Source organism: Drosophila subpulchrella, chromosome 3R, assembly GCF_014743375.2.
Source record: "Drosophila subpulchrella strain 33 F10 #4 breed RU33 chromosome 3R, RU_Dsub_v1.1 Primary Assembly, whole genome shotgun sequence".
Taxonomy (NCBI): domain Eukaryota; kingdom Metazoa; phylum Arthropoda; class Insecta; order Diptera; family Drosophilidae; genus Drosophila; species Drosophila subpulchrella.
In genome coordinates, this window is record NC_050609.1 from 14,791,319 (window position 1) to 14,810,307 (window position 18,989).

The following is an 18,989-nucleotide window of genomic DNA, read 5'->3' on the forward strand; positions in this document are numbered from 1 at the left end:
AAAATGTTAAACTATGTAAAACATACATATTGATTCTAACGCAAAATCATGTTAGTTGTGCCTACTTTAAAACTGATAAAAATTTTGTTTACTTCAAATTTTAAAATGGATTTCCATATGTTACAATAGTATTTAGAAGTGGGTTTTTCTGTGAAAAATATCAATCGTGATAGGCAAAATTATATTCCAGTTTAGCAACCAATTTTGAAATATGTATATCTCGTAGTTCGAATCAAGACTTTAAAAAACGTTTTGATTCGACCATTTAAAAATACAAATCGTGTTAGGCAACCTAACCTGTAACATCTAATAGACCCATTTAGCCGGTCATCGACTATATTTGGAGCACTTTGATAGAGGAGGCACGTGCGGGGCCTTGTATCGATAAGCCAATTGAGTGTTAACAAAAGATTAGCCCAATGCCTTGGCCATTAGCCAATGCCAACCCAAATTCGGGAATTCGACCGCCTTAGTTCATTGACACAACCTTTGCCTGTTGTTTTGAACTCGCTCAACTTTCACTGAAAACGCGGCTGGTCCAAAATCGGCATAAATCAGCACGAAAACACAACAAACACACACACACTCGACCAGAAAAATGTTGTAAATGCCAAATTTGAAATGCAACCGTAACTTAATCAAATCAAATTTGTTGCCTGCCTTTTGTTTTCTCGTTTTATTTAATTTTATTTTATTTATGTAATCCATGGTTAATTTGCAGGCATCATTAAGCCGCGGAGAAAAAGTCGCGTTGGAAACAAATTGAAGCACACGAGCAGATGATTATGAGATAATCAGTAAATTGCACAAGACCAAATGAAGTCATGAGAGTTGAGTGGATCGTAGTCGTCGAGTGGGATTGGGATTGGTGTTGGGATTGAGTTTTGAGTCGAGAGAGCTCCAATTTGACACTAAAATGAATGAGATAACAGATTCGAAAATGATTTATCTATCAAATTAAATTGCATGGCGTGTGCGAATATGAGAAACTGAAATTGTTTTAGCCATTATATTTCTGGAAACCTCACTTACCTGTTGAAATTTCCCAATACCAAATAACCAAAACCAAAACCAATTCCAATCCCATATGACTCACAGCCAAATGCATTTATTCATTCGTATCTTGCATCTACTTATTGCTAGACAAGAAAAAAAAAAACAAAATTCCTCAAAACAAAATGCCAAATATTCCCACCAAAAAATATATGCAGAAAATAATAAAAAAAAACAAAACAAGCGACAACAACAAGTTTTATGAACAACAAAGCTATGCGCATAAAAAAGTTATATAAAAAACACGTTCAGACTTTAAACAGCTCGGTGCGAGAGGGATGGCGATATCAAGTGGGTTAGCCGCCTGCATGTGTGCGTTTTCGTATCTGTGTGAGCCACGCTTCAATTGCAAATGCGCCCAGTAAGCGAACAAAGTATGAAAAAACGTTAAAAAAGCATTGACGCAGATACGTTGTAATTGTAAATTCTACAGGTTTCTTGCCCGATGTTTGTTTGTGTTTGTGTTTGTCTGTATCAGTGTGTGAGTGTATCTGTGTTTTAGCCGTTGTTGCCTTAATGGCAGAAAAGCAAAAGCAACAACAAAAACAACTATAAGATCGCTCTGCAATTTTACGCCAAAGCTAAAAAGGCGAGCGATCGAGCAGAAATCGAAGCGATCAGCACACAGAAAGAAAAGTTAATCATCTTTTAAAAAACCTGATCGGAGGTTTATAAAATTATAAATGAATATTTTAAAATATTTCAATTTTATATATTAATTTCTATATATTAAAAAGAAATTAAAGCGTTTATTGCACTTTATGAAATACTGTAATAATGATATATCAACATTTAAGATCTGATTATTAAATGTATTTAATTATAAATACATTTTTGGATATATTTAATTGTATATTTTAATTAAGTTAAGAAGAGGTGCTTACTAAAACAAAAGCACCCCAATTATATATTAATCTAAATTTATTTTTGAATTCTAAACTATCTTAACCAAGAATATTACTATGACCCATGAGATCAAGGAAAAATAGTAATCATCTCAGAATAATATTATTAACATTATATTATTTTATATCCAACTCTTTTTTATCTCTGTGCAGTGTTGAATGAAAAGGATGAAAAGGGGGCGGCGTTGGAAAAGGGGGATAGTCAGTGGGGCGACAAGGAGAGGCTACTCCATTCGTAGGCAAACCGGGCCAGTTGCCGATCACTGTGGGCCGTAAAGCCCAACAATGGCATTATTTAACCCCATGCAGATAGCCATGCCTATAAGGCATTTCAAGAAAAATGCATGGCAAAGTGCTCACCTTGAAAGATAATAGATTTGTGTTCAGCCAAAGCAGCCAACTAAGAAATCACGACTAATTTACAAGCCATTAAGCGCAAATTACAACGAATTATAATTGCTATATTTATTAATTTAACAATCGTTCACATTTGGTTTTGATATATGTACATAAGATGGTTTCCGATATTGTTCAGAATTTTTATATGTATTTTTTAAGTAGTATGTGGATCTACAAATTCCAAAACACCACTGTGCATTTTGGCTATGCGGCGATCGTTGCAATAAGCCGTGTGGCGGTGGTGGACCCCTCGAGTCGCCCCAAAGTAGCCCCAAGTCGTCTTAACTTGGCCAACAGCTTGGCCAACTTGCCGTTCGCCTCAGCTTGTTTCGGATCGGATCGGATTGGATCGGTTTTTGTTTTGCACTCGTATTCGTAATTGTTTCATGAAACTGGCCAACTTCAACTGGCGGTGAGGGTGCTGGATCCGAGGGGTATATATAGATTCCATTAGGGGGGTACGAAAAACTAAAAAAAAAAACAACTAAAAACAGGTGCGCAGTGCGCAAACGCGCGCGCATTTTTGGTTTTGCTTACTGGTTTTTTTGGTGCCTTCGATTTGGGGCCAACTGTTTTTCGCTTTTAATTATGGTTTATGTGTCGCTTACGAGCGCCGATCGCACAAAATGCTAAATTCCGTCGATCGCTGATCGGCATATATCTACTTATCCAATAAGCGGTATCCATTTATATATATAGAGATACATATACAATACACCCCATGTCCATAGCCACAAGCACAAGGTTGCCACGAGTGACACGAGTGGAGGAGACATGTCGAGCCATTGAGGTTACTGCTAATTGTGAACTGCCTTCTGGGCGGATCGCCATGGAATTGACTCCGGGCCGAGAGCCATTGGCCAAAGTTATTGGAGTGGAAAGCCCCGATTCGAAGGTGAAGTCTCTGGCTTTCCCCTCTCACAAAAAATCAGGCTAGAAATTCCTGCCTGGGTAGGTGCTTTTTATCAGATAAGGGGGTTTGCCTCGCTCCATAAATCGGTTGGGAAATTCCTACTATGATAAGTTATTTTATAGGCAATTTTCCCAACAAGTATGAAGATTCAGTTTGAAAGTGATCAGTGAAATTCTTTTGTAAGCCTTAAATGTATTTTAAAGTACTTGTTTTCTTATCAAATATGTAGGTATAAAATATTTTTTAAATGCGGCGTAATTAGGTTGTTTTATCAACTAAGAGGTCTAATTTTCCATATCAGTCTACATATTTTTACCTAGAAAGGCTCTTTTATTTGGTAATTCAGTATACAGATTAGGAAATACAACCTTCCTTTAAAGACCAAAAAATACTCTTGCATAAGACTTCCTTTCCGTATTGTCCATCTTATCATTTGAGGCATTTCGGATTCGGTTACTCACTCTAATTATCATGTAATTGATTAAAGTAGCTTGGTGAATCATGAACAAAACCCTGTAATAAAATAATTTAAAGACCTCTGCTGGCTATCTGTCGCATGGCACTTTACAACGTACGAGCTGCTTGAAAGGTAAACAAAGTCAGACGACATATCTTTGCACTATCTGGTGACCCATTTTGAGTCATCAGATAGGGACGACAATTGCATCCAGCTGATTTGGATTCTGAATCCCGGACTAAAGTCAAGGCATCGCGGGGCATAAGTCACACGGTGTCTTAATAAATATTAGATTGCCACAATCTCGCAGATACATGTACATATATTTACACATGTATCTTAGGGTAAAAGAAACCCAAGCGATCGTATCTCGAGTCGACTTACGAGCGCACGCGTGTTTCTTGCGCCTTTTGTTATGTTTACACTCGATTGCAAGTGCAATTTGTATCTGGCGGATACATTCCACCTGCTCTGTGTGCTTTGCATTAAAATGGCCAGGTATTTAGTTGCTTCTGCAGCCTAACTGTAACTGTGATGACATTTTGTATCCACTAGATACCCTGATACGCAGATACTCGGATAACTCAAGCGTAAATGCAATGCACGCATTCAGAAATCAAGTTGAAACCCTGTGGCCTTATTAATATTTATCAATTTGTTATTTAACTGGCTTCGATCTCTTTGTCTGCCGGCTGAGGCAACTTTTTAGCTCTCAATTTGCATAAAGCCCGATAAAAGATACATATGTTTTAATTTTTTATAAGCCAACTCGTTTGGGATTGCTGTTTGTTTTAAGTCGGTTTATTTGTTGTTCAATTGCACAATTTGACCTTATTAAGTATGATTTGTAAAATACCTTGCGTGCCGACTTAATTAATTGATTTGTTATAAGCTGGAATTCCGCCGGCCGACAACGCCGCTTTATAACCCATAAATATTTAATTGTGTTTTCTAGGTTTCCCCCATTTATTGATAGCAATTTTTAGAACCGTGCCAAAGCGTTTAAAGCAATTAAGTTGTGACAAATCTAACTGACATTTACGAAGCCCTCGGCCAGGGGCTAGAATTAACTAAAAACCACACGAGACAGCTGAGTTTCTATCCGAAACAGCAGCTGGCAGCTGTGCTAAAAACCGAGTTTTTCTGGAGAAAGATAAGTGCCGAATGTCTTGGAAATATGTTGCATTATGAAGCGTACAAGAATGCCGATAATTTCGGCAACGAAAGAGGGGTCTTTGATTTGAAACTTGGGGTTTTCTAGCCACTAACCAACAATTACGTGCTAGTAACAGTGTAACCATGTCAATATACTTACCAAAGGTCTCGCTAAAACCAAGCCCATTCATTAAATAACTATTAGATCTAGCTTGGCAACCAATGAAAAACAGTATTTCATCTGACGTAGTATTATCTAGGCGGATGTGCGTGTCTGGGATTAAATGATAAGCCAAAAACTGCGATAAGTTTGCAGCAAATGTGCCATTAAAACCTGCAGCCTCATATAGTTGACACTATCGCTAAATTGTCCCAAAATGAGCAAATACCCGTCAAAATATATACAATAACTCAAAAGGGTGATTTATCCATTTGACAAAGATATACAGAATTCTGTTGTTTTTTAATGATAAACTGAACAAACAAACAAGTATATTTAATAAAGGAAGTGGTGATCTAAGACTTTAATTTGAAAATATCGTGCTGATAAGAAGGGTTTGGGATAAAATGCATTCGAAAAAAACCCTTTTATACAAGGGTGGTCAAAAGTATTTTCACAAAAAAAAAGTTAAATACATTCATAATTTGAACTTACATCTTGTTAACTTTGGCATCAATGGAAAGGTAATTTAAATGCCGTTTGAATGATACAATACATTTCTTAACACATTCAGTACTTATTGAAAAGGACGAATTTGTGTGAAAATGTCCTTTTTGAACTTTTTTCCTTGACTTGTAAACTTAAATTTTTTGATGCAAAAAGTTTCTTCAAACAAAAATAATAGTAACTGCAAAAAGAATTTTTCAAAAATCATTTTGCTTATATTTTTTATGATTTTTTGAAAATGCTTAGAAACATGCATTTTAGCCATATTTTTCTCTTTTTCATACAAATTTTTTCCGACAGTGTCACCTTTAAAAAATCATAAAAAATGTAAGCAAAATGATTTTTGAAAAATTCTTTTTGCAGTTACTATTATTTTTGTTTGAAGAAACTTTTTGCATCAAAAAATTTAAGTTTTCAAGTCGAGGAAAAAAGTTCAAAAAGGACATTTTCACACAAATTCGTCCTTTTCAATAAGTACTGAATGTGTTAAGAAATGTATTGTATCATTCAAACGGCATTTAAATTACCTTTCCATTGATGCCAAAGTTAACAAGATGTAAGTTCAAATTATGAATATATTTAACTTTTTTATTGTGAAAATACTTTTGACCACCCTTGTATAAGGTTAGAGATAACACTGTATAATAATTTTATTTCTAATTTCCTAAGATTGTATATAATCTTTTAGCCAAAGTTTTCACTGCAAAGAGGAAGCGGTTGCTTGCTTTATTACGCACAATTATTCTCTGCATACCCACCATTATGGGGAAAATGATGGAAAAGAAAAGCCATTCCCAGCAATTTGTCATTGTTTGATTTTCTCTGCACTTGCTTTAATTTTTGTTTGGTTTTTTTTGGTTTTACTACTTTTTTTTTGGGTTGCCAGCGCAACGAGTTCGGAACTGGAGCTACTGGCTCCCAAACAATTTGAGCGTTTGATTGCTTTATTTCACTTTACAACGCAAATTGGTGGCTTTGTGTTGTATGGCCTGTGATACTTCCTGCCTGCCACGGCTAATTATGAACAATCAGAGATCGCAGAAGACAAGAAAAGACGGGGGGGACCGGGGTTCGGGTTCGGGTTCGGGATCTTGGGATCGGATCTCTCGGGACGTTGCCGCTGCCGTTGCAGCTAGTGTGTTGCACTTAGTTGCATGATTACATTTAATGGCCAACGCCAAAACATAATCATTTCGATTAAATAATCAGCTACTGAAGCAAACCAGAGTCAGCGGCCACTCTTCGCACATTTGCGCCAAACAACAGTCACTGCGGTGAGTTGAACGGCACTACAGAGGGAGAAAATATCAACACTTTGGGGTCGACTATTGTACCAATAAAATTTTAGTTAGCTCATTAAAACAATTTTCTAATATCGTTTTTTTTAAATTTAATTTTAACCTTTTTTACTGCCGCCTGATCTTCTGGATTTTGTTTAACTAGTGGTAAAGATAAAAAAATTGTTTGACATTATAAACTTGACATTATAACTTTGTAAATTTAATTTAAAATCTTTGGATGATTTTTAGTGAGTTTGTTAGATCATTAGAGAATGCCCTATGACACTGACAAAAATTTCGACTAGTTGACTAGATTTGAAAAAAGGTGATTACAACCTACAAAAAAAAAATAACTCTTTCAGCACTTAAAGTCGTTTTTGGGTTTTTTAATTAATTATTTAATTAGTGGTAAAGATAAATAATGTTCCTTGAAATTTTATAAAATTAATTGAGTTGGTTTTTTTAATATTAAGGAAATAATGGATCATTAAAGAATGCGCTACGACACTGGCTAAAATTTCGACTAGTTGACTAGATTTGAAAAAAGGTGATGACAACCTACAGAAAAAAGATCACTCTTTCAACACTTAAAGTCGTTTTTGGGTTGCTGACTTTTTAAAAAACTTGTTTCGATTTCTAATAAGTTTGATTTTTTAAATACCAGGGAAATAATTCAGCATCTATAAACATTTATTGTTGTTTTTAGGTTGCTGACCTTATAAAATAAAATCAAGTGTCATAAGGCCATCAACATTTTTCTCAGTGCAATGCAAGGAGCCTGCCTTGTTTGTAATTATGAAAGTTTTTCTCTTTTCATGTTTCCCTCTCCCGAACCGAGCCAAACCGTTGAACGTTATGAACTCATTTGTGGAAAAGTCGGGTCTAAGCTCTGACTCAGACTCGGACTCGGACCCATTTCATTCATAGCCACAAGCTAAAGTCGCTGCACACACATACAGCCCGGCATATCCATGGTATATCGGAAGTGTTGCTGCTGCACAAGTTGTTGCCGCGGTGAAATGTTGTTGACCACAAAAGTGGCTTGAACCTGAAAACGCCTTGCAATGTGATACAAAAATGTTATTGCCTCGCTCTGTGCAGCAGCAACATCAGCAACATCTGCAGCACAGCAGCAACAGCAATCTGAGACTAGTTTTACACCAATTTCCGCTGCTGCAAAGGTTAAAGACATTGCTTTACAAAAGGGAATTGTTTTTTTTCTATAACTTTAATCGAGCTTTAATGTGGCAATTGCCGTTTGATGTTGCTCTAATTGAAAAAGGAAAAACGCCGGGAAGCGAGGTATTATGGGTAAAATCAAGTGGCAAATTATGGATGGCGATTGGCGTTGAGTGAGGTGTTTGAGATTTCCGTGGAATTCCTGAAATATCTGTAGCCCCAGCCCCCAAATATAAATCTCAGCTCGTTTAAGCCTTTTTCTTCTAAACTGGCCGCGAATAAACAAGCAAAGGCGAACAACATTTCAGTTGTTTGTGCGAGGCTTTGTTTGGTTTAGTTGTTGTTATTATTTTTTATTATTTGTTCGGAGGAATGTTTTGTTTTTATTATCGGTCTTTGCGGGTGTTCTGTTTATTTTTTACTACATGTTTTTTGTGGGTTAGCAAGGCGAAACCTTGAATATGTCTGTCATTTTTGCTGTTGTGGTATTCTGCATATGCCAAACGAGTATTTGAATTTAATTTATGCCGCGCCATTTGTTTGGTTTTGGCTAATTTTTTAGAATTTTCATTGCCAGCTAAAATAAATCAATTTGGCAAATACACAAATTCCATTCCAAACGAGCTGTAATATTTTTGGGTAAACAAATGGGAGGGGTAAAACAATATTTGGTCCACCTTTAGACCATTAAGTTGAGCAACTACCAAAAACTATGGGAAAGTTAACCTGCCTTTCGACTGAACTCTTGAATATGCATTTATCAATTGGCTCAAGGTCCCCCGGCTGATTTTTCGGTTTTTTTCCCCTTAAACGTTTTTGCATCTCCCCAAAAAACATAATTCGATATGCCAGACAACCTGTTTCTTCGTCTACGTTTACCTTTTATCCATCTCCCTGGGTGCGACATTTTGATTGATTTAAGACGCTTGGAAAACGAAGAAGCCGCAAAATGATTTTAGCCATGATTGCGCTGATTACGTGACTCTGTCAATTGATTTGTGCGCCAAACAGAAAAATAAAAACAAAGCTCTGGCTCAAAACTCTTGGCCCATATGAATGAAACGCCGGCCCAAAGCGGCCAAAAGCATTTTTGGTTAGTTCGTGCGGCGGCCAAACAACAAAAACTCATCGTGGCTAATTTTTCATGAAGGTTTTTCAATTGTTGTTGTCCGCTGCCGTTTGAGTCGGCCAAAGGCCTTAATTTATTGTTATGTGCATTGAATTTTTAATTTACGTTTTTTTCTAGTAGCCATTTTGAATTAGCTTTTTTTCCTACCAGTTTATTTTATTAACTGAAAAAAAAAAAAATAAAATAATTACACCCATGTTACCCTTTTGGTATAATTACATTTAAATAAAAAAATAAATAAACAGTTCCTGACATTCTGTCACTTTTTTTGTTAAGTAAATAAATAACCTGTCCAGAATTTATAAGTGGAATCTTTCTATGGTTGACTTAGTCCATCCAGAAACTACGTAATCTGTTTTCAACTAGCAAAAAAACGTATAGAAAAACCTAAGCCTTTAAGCATATTAAGCGTAAATGAGCAAAAAATACCCTAACCATATACAAATATATTCAACGATTAGGGTATATACAGAAATAATAATAAATAATGTCCGAATATATTAGAATGTATTACAACACGCCAAAGACAGAGATAGGCAATCTCTTTTGGAATTGCGCAATAACTAAAACAATTCAAGTGGCAAAACTTGACGGGCATTAACTGAAATTGCTTAAACAATTACTGGAAATGTATTTAAAGACTTGAAAGTGTAATTACCGAACAAACTATGAAATTGCCCCTATCTAAAGCCTGATAAAGTCACTGGCCGTGCGCTGAATTAGTTGAGAACTGAGTTGTTTGCCCAAAAGGGGCCTGCGGAGGAGTGTAGGACAAATAAATAGCAATATAAAAAATCAGTTCAAAAGGTATATTAAATTAAGTAAATAAGATATGACAGCACTGCTGAATGTTTTTTTTATTACCAGATCGTATATATTTATTATAGAATATGAGTTTGTATTGACTTGGCCCAAAAAAGCCCCTGATAAATGAAAAGTAAGACATTGTTACTTAATAGTAATAATGTTCTATAATTATCCATATATCATATGGGTATTACCCTGACTTTCGCTAGATTCTTCATCACTCACTCTTTTTATCTCTTTATTATACATGCCACCCCCTTTGAAGTACGCTCCTGGAACTCGTGAGCTATATCTGATCACGCACTTAACATATGATAGCTGATAAAAACATTCACCGTCGTGGAGGAGGGAAAAGCTATCGCTCCGGACGTGTCGTGTCCTAGCATTTAATTGGATTTCAGTTATATCCATTGTCAGTTGTCCAAGGCAATTAGAGCTTCGGCGATAGCTATCGTTTATTTTTGGCGACATTTTCGCATAAACGCGACAATTTGAGGGTTCGTGCGAAGCTCAATCACGCTTTAAATGATGTGTCTTCGCTATTTTTGGCCCCTTAAGTGGACAATAAAACTGAAATCTTGACATTTGAGAGTTATAAAAGAACACGATCGTTCGTCCGGTCCAAGGGGTAGAAATTCGTTGAAGCGTTAACTGCGGAGAGCTGGTTGAAACAATTGATTTCAATTTTAATTAACACCCCCACAGTAGCCACGCCCCCCGACTTGGCCCCCCCCCCAGTCTTATGCGATTTTAATTGGCACTTGCTCTTTGGTGGTCGAGGTTCGCTGAATCTTAACCCCTCGAAGACGACGGAGTCAGCCAACGGCACAAATTAATGAATGAAATTACAATGGGGGGATGGTCCCAAAAGGGGGGCAGTTTTCGGGCCAGGGGGTTGGCATGGTAATTATATTGGGTGGGGGCTAGGCATGGCCTACCCCTCGTTTTTCCATCAAAACATATTTTTAGTGAACTTTATTGTTGTTAAAAATATTTAAACACATATTTTCTCAAAACCCCATATCATTTATAATATATTTTGGGTAGTATTTCTTTTCTTTTTATTTACTTACATATTTAATGAGTCTTACCTTTGTCAGAATTTTTGATTCATGTCTATAAAAATAGTTTCAGATCTCTCTGAGAATTTCAACCCAGTCCCACCATTTCAGGTTTGTTGTTTCCACTTAAATAGTTCCAGCATTTCATAAGATATTCATTCATTCACAAGACGCCTCCACAGTTCCCCTCCTTCTTGTTTTTCGACTTCCACAACCGTCCACCCACTCTATATAGTTTTTATTCGTTTATTTTCCATTACATCTGTAGATTCTGTTTTTTTTTTTGCCTCTCTCGTCATCGCCGTCACTTAAACTTGACCTTTATTTCCATTTATTGCTTATTACTGCATATTGCCTCAGTATTCCCATTGTGTTGTTAGTTGCTGTGTTGTTGATCCAGTTGTTTCTGGTTGTTGTCGCCAAAGTTCTCTAAACGGGCGCCACCCACTTGCACTTTGCATGGGTTACATCTGGAATGGGGACAGTGTGTTTTCAGATCAGTAGGGGTTATGTGTTCGGTAACCAAGAATAATCTTAGAATATTAAAAATAAATAGAATTTGCTTGGTGTGCAATGATATAAGATGATATATGATATGATAGTAATAACAAAAAATATTTTTTTTGACCTTTTCCATGATCTTTCTTATTTTTTATGATCACCCAGTTCCCCTGCCCTAGAATTCTTTAATCCAAAACATGCCACTACACTTCTGTTCATTTCGTTGATAAAACCCACATGGATCTCTATATGGAATACAGTTGGCTACCATCTATCCGTATTTGTATCTACATATCTGCCTCTGCGATGTGTTCTGTTTTGTTCTGGCAATTTCCTCGTAATTGTTGCGCAAACACAGGCTAACTGAAATGCAGAAAAAGTCTGCTATTACTAAATATTAGCATAGAGGAAAATAATCTTTCTTTCTTTCTTGCTATCTGTGCGGGATGTCTGTTTCTGTTTTTGTGTTGTTTTTCAGTTATTACTCATTAAATATACAGTGGCATATGAAATTGCGCATAAATCAGAGTCTTGGGGCTAGGCATTTGGCTTTTCCTTTTCTCTCTCTCTCTGATATATGATCACTGGATGATATATGAGCGGACTATTAGTTTTAGTTCTTTAATGATTCATCTGGGAGTGTTTGAGTGCTGGGAAATTGATTGTTTCGATGCTAATAAAAAATGGAATCGATGAAGTCCGACTCTTTGTTGGGAAAGAAAGAAGAACGGGGCAACAGAAGAGGTGTCTCAGAACATAGACAATGGAAAACATTCCATAAAAATGCCTAAGTCCAGCTTAAACTTAACGTTTGTTTTTTTTCCCCCTCGTCGTCTGTTATGTTTTGTTTCCTAACTAAGCGTTAAAACATTATAAATACCAGTTGTTTCTGGTGCCTAGACGGCGGAGGAGTTCTATAATCTGAGAAACCAGTTTTGGGCCACCAAAATTAACACGATGGTCGGAGGGATTTGGATTTGGAAACAAAAAACTTGCATTCTTTGATCGGATGGAAAACGAAAATCGAAAAGCCAAAAGAGAGCCAGAGATGCATGTGTACAAGACTGGTTTTCCCTAGCGGTCTTTCGCACCTTTGATGTTGGATTTTAATGCTCTCGAAAAAACAGAGAAAAGGGGGTTGTCCATCCAGTAATATCTATGAGAATTTGATTTCTTATAATCGAATTCATGGAATTTTTTCCCCAACTTTAGGCGCGGCCTGGCCCGGCGAATGATCAATCAAGTGCAGCATCAGTGGAGGCAGATGAATACCTAATGAGTACGGGTAGGAATCACTGGCAGACTGACAAACACACCCATGAATACCTACATCTGTATGCACATATACCCACAGTCGTAGAGCCAAACTGGTTTAATTGATTCAAATGAAGACGACGATGATGTTGAATGACGTTTGTCCGGCTTAGGCTGTGCCTTTGGCTTTTGTTGCCTTTTATACCGATTTCAGTAATATGTAAATCGAACTCCCCCCCCAGTAGCGTTTCCCCCTTGCCTCCCTAAACAAAACGTAAAAATAGAAAACTTGCAAATCACATGCAACAATTGATGTCGATTGTTTGCCGCTGGCGTGTCATGCAACGTTTTGTGCTCACCCTTTTGTGGCTGCACTCGTGTAGTGTGTTTGTGTTTATAATTGTCTCAGATGCAACCAGATCCCCTGGAATCCCCCTTTGTGTTTGCCTGCCTGCCGATCACTTGTCAGTCAGGGGCGTTCGGTGCCCCCTCACATTGAACCCAACAATAACCTTTGGTTGCACTCGCACACCTGACTGAAAGGTGGATTAATCTTTAGGGTAAATACGATTATACAGATTAAGATTGGCTTTTGATAAAGTCATTATCATAAAGATAGAAACAGTATGTATGTTCATTGTAAGTCACATTAGGTCCCAGCTATTTTTAGATAGGTCTTTAAAATAGTATACAATTTTATAGTTAACTTGTAACTATCAAAGTACCTCTAGTTAGAGAATAGATTAACCCTGCTCTATTATCAAGTATGAAAACAATTATGACGTTGGAAATTAAACTGTTAAGTTGTAAACCTAAATTAACATTTTACTTGTTATGAATACCTTTGAATCTCGAGTCTTCAAGTTGTGATCATTAAAACGTATACTATTTATTGAAATCGTTATATTTTATAGTTAAATTTGTAATAATAACTTGGTTTACGTATTATATATGAGCTTTGTGTATAAATGTAATCATTTTAAGAAATTCTCAAATCCATTGCCCACTGTTTTATAAGTACTGAAATCGGAATGAGTAAGGGCATTTAAGAATCTGCTTATTGCTCTCATTTTGTTGTTTAATTCTGCGGTCAAAGTTGACTGACAGTTCCCATCTGAATGTCAATTGTGGCTGAGCCCGCGTCTGCCCTTCTGACTTTCAGTTGTTTTCCATTCAATTATTAAAATTAGCTAGCCGGGCTAATTGCTGAAAGATGCAATTAAAGCAGCTCAGACCAAGTCTGAGACAGATGTAGAGATAAGAGTAGCTAAGTATCAATAGAGGGTTCTGGAGAATCACACATTTTGGGAAAGACTGTCAACGATCTTTTGTCCAAAATCTAGAGACGAGGCAGGTAGCGAGATTATTCTTGTGTTTGTAAAATGCATTAAGATATTACCGAACCACCCTCATATAGTATTTCGACGGACGGAAGTCGGTGCGGTCATAAATACCTAATCTTTATGGACAGTGGGAATCAAAGAACTTGACTTGTTTATGCCTCCTCGATCCCCGCCGTGTCTTTATCCCACCACTAATTACTTGTCTCGGTCTGCTGGGGCATAACAAGCCAGACATTCCATTCCTTAACTCAAGATCAGGATAAGATGTTTTGAGAGTTCGGCGTGTAAATGCCTCGAAGTCCTGTCCAAAGGCATTCAAATGCAAAAGGTGGAGCAGCGGAGCCACTAAATAAAATCATTAAAAATAATGAACGCACTTCCGTTGCAATTGTCGGGGTCTTAGAACTTTACACAACATTAAAATGAAGCAGCCAAGGGGAGAAGGCTTCTTTGTGGTTTACACAGGGAAAAATTACTAAAATTATGCTTAGAAAGGCTCTTTCAGGGCGGTCAAGATTTATCGATTTAAAAACTACTTTCAATACTACTTTTAACATGCAGTCGAAAAACTGACCTTTTAGGGTTTGCAGATTTGTTGATAATATCTTTGAAGTCAAATGTATTTTGTTGTGATCAGAACCTTTCCTCTATCAGACCCATTTATTAAGCTGGGAAATACATGTTAATTCTTACTGTGTAGTGGAATATACTCGTAGTATGCCGCACAAATTAAAAGGTAGAAATGTTCCCTCCCCGAAACCCAGAACCCAACTCGTTGTCGAACTCGTTGTTGGTTGTTCGGTGGTTCGGTTGTTGGGTTGTTTGGTTGTTCGACTGTCGTGAGTGGCCCGGCAATTGCAATTACATATGTAAGATTGTTCTCAGATGCCGCCGAGGCCCAAAAGGAAAACGATGTGGGGGCATGGTGAAACGGAAATAAAACTCACTCCTCCCTGGCCGTAAAAACAAAGGCACTGCTGGTTACTTGATTGTGGGGGCTGGACGACACATATAAATTATCAACGACGCAGCCCCAGACCTAAACTCAAATCCCAACCCAATGCCGGTCTCTAGTTATGCATAGATACAGATACAGAATCAGAATCATGAAGGTTGCTGCCTCAAAATGGGCACCGATACAGGTACAGCCTACGCCAAATGGAGCTCATCGTTTATGCAATTGGTTTATGGGCCAGATATTTTATACTTTATTGCAATCGACGTTGAGGCGAGTTGAGGTTGTTGAGTCCGTGTGGAAAGTGCGAAACTGGAACACTCAGTGGAGCAGAAAGAAACTTTTTAAAACAAAAACTTTAAAGATTGGAAAAGAACCTAATATACCAGTGAGTAACTAGTTTTATTTAAACAAAACATATTTGTAATCAGCCAAATCTAGTAATATATTTATTTGATATCGAAGGCAACCTAGTTCGGATTAAATCTATATGATAAATAAACATTTTGAAAACTAGAAATACAGACGATAAATAAAATCCGCTTTACAAGATGTAAATACAATAAAATTATTTACTTTAGTTTTTACGTAAGCGGAAAATCAGGTGTGACGATTTCCGAAGGTCAATTCGCGATCATTACTCAAAAGTTGCCTTCGTATGGGAAGTTATTTGCCTAATAATAATAAATTTATGAAAATTAAAGGTCGAACTGTAATCAAAATTTACATAGCCTTTCAATGGTCATAAACTGCTGGGTAAACACCATCAGTCACTCGATATTCTTGACCACAAAAAATGATTGATGGCTGTATCGGCAATATTCTAGGTGAACTATTATGTTAATTGATTGTAAAATTTAAATTTAATGCCCGAATCAACCTTAAAACCTGTTGAGCGGCCGTAATATCAGAGAGACACATTACCCCAGCGTGCATTTTCGATGCCAGACTAACAGTCGAATCCCCGCCGGGAATAACATGTCTGGGACTGTCGAGTGCCTCCAAATTGATTTACCATTCCGGGTGCCATCATTATATCTGACCCAATTGCTGGCGGGGAAGTGTGACACATTTCTGGTGGCAAAGATCAATTTGGTTTGGCTCTGGCCGGTGGAAATGGACCACAACGTTGCCGGTTCCGTCGCATTAGTTTCGCTGCTGAAAGTTAACTGGGAATCGGAATGGGAATCGCTATAGGAATAGGAATTGGAATCGTAATAGAAATAGTAATAGTAATGGGAATGGGAATGGGAATGGGTCTTTGGAGTGTGGCGCGGTTTAGTTGTTCCGTCTGTTTGTTTACACAACTGTTGAACTGTTGAAACAGTGGCAAAGTGCGGAATCATGTTGCGGCATTTGTTTTTCTATCTTTATTTTAAAGTGAATTTTTCTCTTATTAGCCCTACTCTCTACTGGCTTATTTACCCAATGACATCTTCGAATGGCGCTTGTTTAAAAGACAAAAGGAAAAAAACAAGGTCAGGCCCAGAACTTTCGAAAACAAAACAAACCGAGGAGAAAAAGCTAAAAAAAAAAAAAAAAAGAATTACCAGAGGAGATTCGCCGAATAAGCGGGAGAACAAACAATTTGTCAGGGAGGGGCCCGTTCGCAATTTGTATCTGTAACCGGCAGATATTCGCGCTTTTTCACACCACTCTTTTGGGTTAACGTCAGCGTTAACCCGTTTGCCCGGCCAATTACCCCGCCCCATAACCCAACATGAATATCGCTTAAAACAGTATAAAAGTGCCTCGACAATTGCTTGATTCATGACTAAAACAGCTGGAGAAAGAGGAAACCGAAGCAACCTACATAAAGAGTATCTTTGAATTTCAGCCTCTCTGTATCTTGTATCTTGTATATTGTATATTGTATATTGTATATTGCATATTGTATCTTGTATCTTCTATCTCAAAATGTGACGCATCTGAGTTCCCAGCGGAGAACTGCAGCTTGAAGTTTTCCTCTTGGCGCTTGATTGCTCTTGATTGGCCTTTGTTTTTGCTTTTTCTCCCATTGTGCAAGTTTTGATTTCGCCTCGCGTTTTGATTTGGTTTCTATTTGTGTGTCTGGGCAAGTGTTTATTTTCATTTTCAATAAATCGCTCTATAATTGCACTCTGGGGGGGGGGATGGTGGATCTGGGGGTATTACCCAACCCAAAACCCCCTCGATGTGAAAGCTGCCGTCAAATTATCTCATTTCACGAGGCGTGTGAAAACATTTTTTGATCTTCCCATTTCCAAATCTATATATCTTTTGTATTTTCTACAAATATTTTAATAGTTTCTTTTGTTTATCTCTTGCAGGCCATTCCGCAGGGCACACCTATAAAGCTCTTCAAGATTTGTGGATGTTTTCAGGTAACTATATAACTAAGTGTTTTTTTTATAAAATTCCAAAAAACTCAAAAGGGAAAAGAGGAAGTGGACTAAAAAAAACAAGTGCAGATCACCCATGACTTACATAGTTTAGACCACGTCGTCCCACTCGAATGCAGTTAAGTGGTTCGAACACACTATTCATAACTCGTGTGCCATTAAAGCTGGAGGCACGCAAACTTTCGCACGGCTGACTGCTCGCATTGAGAACCTTAAATATGGGTCAATTACTCATAGAGTGTGCGGGAAGGAAAACAAATTTCTTACATAACTGTTGACGTAGTGCAATTTAGTGGTCGTAAAGTAGCCTACAAATGCGTTGTGGGGGGTATACACAATTGATATAAGGAGTTTACCTTTCCTTTTTCTTTTCTATCAATATGATAGCATTTGTTTCCGAAAATGGTTAGATATTTTATAAGTTCCTAAAATTTTCAGGTGTTTTAACAACGGGTTAGGATAGTACTTAGTTTGGATTAGCAAAAGCTATCTTGAAAGAAAGTTATTCTGGTGTTACTAGGTATTCCCCAGAACTAAGAATATTTTGTACTACTAAGTAACCCCAAGTCTGGAGCAAACTCTACCTACTCGGTAGGTTTAGTTTTAGTTGAGTTCTAATTGCCGCTAGTCATACTCGTATTCGCATTTGGAGCCAGGGAACTAAAGCCTAACTGTTGAGTGGCAGTTAAATGCTAATTTGCCGGGCTGACTGACCGTTGCTGACTGCCGGCTTTGGTTTTTACAGCTCTTGAATGTTTACTGCCTTTCAGCGCAGAATCGGTGGTGTTTGTGTGCGTCTTAATTGCACCGGGAGACCCATTTCAGAGTTGGCCCTTTTAGCCGGCCTTATTTTTTGCTCCCTCTTAACTTATTTCTGCCGTATCGATTGCGAGTCCACGCACATGAATTGAGGTCGCCGGAGATCAACGATCTGTATCTGTATCTCTACCTGTTCTCGTAACTGCTCTTGTTTTTGCTTAAATGATCGATACTTTTTCTCTGTATCAACTGTGAACAAAAAGTATCAAGCCAAATGCAGAACTCAATGCAAATCTATAACGTTATTAAATCAAATACAAATATACTTGTTCTTTTTGACTTCATGCCCGGCTGACTGGCATCGATAGATCCTCGGATTTCACAACATTAAAACTGCATTTGCGATGGATGTCGCTGGCTGATCATTATTTCGTGATCGGGCTATAACAATGTGAATTTGTCAACGGAAACGATCTGCGACAACGAACAATTGCTCACATGCAATGAATATAATTTGTTTAGATCATAAATTTGCGTCATTTTCGGCTCGACAGTGTATCTTTTGAAACTTATCCGCTTCAAAATAGTAGGTAACTCATTCGCAATAACCTTTAATTGCACAATTTCCCCACTAATCTCGCACAATTATCTTGAAATCGTACTTTTCCTATTTCTTCTCAACTTGGCTAACTAAGCTGCTTTGTCAAATCGCCTTAATAAAGCAAATCGCTCTACTGATCACTTGAAATTAAATCAAGTTTAAATATAATCATGTTTATCATACGTAAGCT

General features: G+C 37.4%; 1 protein-coding gene and 1 long non-coding RNA gene across 4 annotated transcripts in view; one reads left to right on the forward strand and one right to left on the reverse strand.

Moving 5' to 3' along the window:
- Nucleotides 1–18,989, forward strand: part of LOC119548704 — a 36,595-nt gene that overhangs the window by 1,073 nt on the left and 16,533 nt on the right. For both annotated transcript variants that reach the window (XM_037856171.1, XM_037856180.1), the window contains exon 2: nt 17,368–17,421. The gene's annotated coding sequence lies outside the window, so the exon portion shown is untranslated. The remainder of the gene's footprint in view (nt 1–17,367; nt 17,422–18,989) is intronic.
- LOC119548720 lies at nt 11,238–11,839 on the reverse strand. 2 transcript variants are annotated; one of them, XR_005219322.1, is made up of 2 exons: nt 11,744–11,839; nt 11,238–11,475 (listed from the first exon to the last, which is right to left on the reverse strand). It is a non-coding gene; the product is annotated as an uncharacterized LOC119548720 (long non-coding RNA). The 2 variants fall into 2 exon arrangements; XR_005219321.1 differs by lacking the exon at nt 11,744–11,839 and adding an exon at nt 11,634–11,685.